The 2,760-nt window shown below is 33.7% G+C and overlaps 1 non-coding gene across 1 annotated transcript; it reads left to right on the top strand.

Moving 5' to 3' along the window:
- Positions 1-296: 296 nt before the first annotated feature.
- Positions 297-376, top strand: TRNAL-UAG (transfer RNA leucine (anticodon UAG)). Its single transcript has one exon. It is a non-coding gene; the product is annotated as a tRNA-Leu (tRNA).
- Positions 377-2,760: the final 2,384 nt, after the last annotated feature.

The raw sequence follows: 2,760 nt of genomic DNA, 5'->3' as shown, positions 1-2,760 counted from the left end.
ATTTTTTTCATTGTATTGAAAGAATTTTCAAAATGTAAAGGGGAAATTAATTAGAAAAAATTAGTTCTATAATTGCAAGTTAGAAAAAAGAAGTTCCAACTCTTTCAAGCAGTGTTTGTGTTTCTATTGGGCAAAGCAAGAGTTTATTGTAAAAAAAAAAAATGGAAACGATACTACCAAACGAAGTCTATTTTAATGAAAACTCTAATGTTCCTAAATTTTATGGACTTTCCCAATATCGACGATTCCCAAGATAATAGCTATTATTCTTTTAAGTTACCTATTATTTGAAGTTAGCCGCCATGGTGAAATTGGTAGACACGCTGCTCTTAGGAAGCAGTGCTCAAGCATCTCGGTTCGAATCCGAGTGGCGGCATTCTTGAAAAAGAATACAATAGATTAGAAATCAATTCGAAATTTACAATTTTGTAATGGGACCTTCCCCTTATGCTATTTGCAACTTTAGAACATATACTAACTCATATCTCTTTCTCAACGATTTCAATTGTGATTACGATTCATTTTATAACCTTATTAGTTCGTGAACTTGGAGGATTACGCGATTCGTCAGAAAAAGGAATGATAGTTACTTTTTTCTCTATAACAGGATTCTTAGTTTCTCGTTGGGCTTCCTCGGGACATTTTCCATTAAGTAATTTATATGAGTCATTGATCTTCCTTTCATGGGCCCTGTATATTCTTCATACCATTCCTAAAATACAGAACTCTAAAAATGATTTAAGCACAATAACTACGCCAAGTACTATTTTAACGCAAGGCTTTGCCACATCGGGTCTTTTAACTGAAATGCATCAATCCACGATACTAGTACCTGCTCTACAATCTCAGTGGTTAATGATGCATGTCAGTATGATGTTATTAAGCTATGCAACTCTTTTGTGCGGATCCTTATTATCTGCCGCTATTCTAATCATTAGATTTCGAAATAATTTCCATTTCTTTTCTAAAAAGAAAAAAAATGTTTTAAATAAAACATTTTTCTTTAGTGATATTAAATATTTTTATGCAAAAAGAAGTGCTTTAAAAAGAACCTCTGTCCCTTCATTTCCAAATTATTACAAATATCAATTAACGGAGCGTTTGGATTCTTGGAGTTATCGTGTCATTAGCCTAGGATTTACCCTTTTAACCGTAGGTATTCTTTGTGGAGCAGTATGGGCTAATGAGGCCTGGGGATCCTATTGGAATTGGGATCCTAAGGAAACTTGGGCATTTATTACTTGGACCATATTCGCAATTTATTTACATAGTAGAACAAATCCAAATTGGAAGGGTACGAATTCTGCACTTATAGCTTTGATAGGATTTCTTATAATTTGGATTTGTTATTTTGGTATAAATCTATTAGGAATAGGCTTACATAGTTATGGTTCGTTTACATTAACACCTAAATGATTACATAAAATAAAACCTTCATGAAATGAAGGTTTTTACTTTTATGTTTTATTTGAGAACCCCTTGAACGCCTTATCAAAGGGTTCTCAAAAATTCGAGATAGATCTAATTATACTTTTTTACTTATTTCTGCATTATATACTTTTTTACTTATTTCTGCATTAATAGAGCAGACGAGTAAAAAAAAGCAAACCTATTTAGGATAATAATTGGATAAGAGAGCCTCTACCCTGTCAACGGATAGGGAGAGAACAAAATCTGGATAAATACCAATTCCTATTACTGGTAAAAAGATACAGATTAAAATAAAGAGTTCTCGTGGTCCAGAATCCACAAAATTTGCGTTTGGAACATTAAATAGCTTGTATCCATAGAACATCTGGCGTAACATAGATAATAAATAAATAGGAGTTAATATCATTCCAATTGCCATTACAAAAGTAATTAGTGTTTTTGGCATTAACAGAAATTTTGGACTAGTAATTAGTCCAAAAAATACTACTAATTCTGCGACAAAACCACTCATTCCTGGTAAGGCAAGAGAAGCCATTGAAAAGCTACTAAACATGGTAAAAATTTTAGGCATTGGGATAGATATTCCCCCCAGTTCTTCGAGATAAACAAGACGCATTCTATCAGAAGCGGTTCCTGCCAAGAAAAAAAGTGTAGCACCAATAAATCCATGGGATAATATTTGTAAAATAGCTCCATTGAGTCCAATGTTGGTTATGGAACCAATTCCTATAATTATGAAACCCATGTGAGATACAGAGGAATAAGCTATTCTTTTTTTGAAATTTCGTTGACCAAGAGAAGTTGAAGCTGCATAGATTATTTGGATCGCTCCTATTATTACTAACCAGGGCGAAAATAGATAATGAGCATGAGGTAACAATTCCATGTTGATCCGAATCAATCCATATGCTCCCATCTTTAATAATATTCCCGCTAAAAGCATACATGTACTATAATGTGCTTCCCCATGGGTATCTGGTAACCACGTATGTAGGGGTATAATCGGCAATTTGACAGCATAAGCAATAAGGAAGCCAAAATATAAAAGTATTTCCAAGGTTGCAGGGTATGATTGATTAATTAATCTTTCCAAATCTAATCCTGGTTCGTTGGAACCATATAAGCCCATACCCAGAACTCCGATTAAGAAAAAAATGGAACCGCCTGCAGTATACAAAATAAACTTTGTAGCTGAATATAGACGCCTCTTCCCCCCCCACATGGATAAAAGTAAGTAAACAGGAATTAATTCTAACTCCCACATGATAAAAAAAAGTAAAAGGTCTCGCGAAGAAAATAATCCTATTTGACCACTATACATTGCGAGCA

Source organism: Triticum urartu, unplaced genomic scaffold (assembly GCF_056163025.1).
Source record: "Triticum urartu cultivar PI428250 unplaced genomic scaffold, HENAU_Tu73 scaffold2, whole genome shotgun sequence".
Classification (NCBI taxonomy): Eukaryota; Viridiplantae; Streptophyta; class Magnoliopsida; order Poales; family Poaceae; genus Triticum; species Triticum urartu.
The sequence above is the reverse complement of the archived record's forward strand: the minus strand, read 5'-3'. Positions and strand labels throughout refer to the sequence as shown.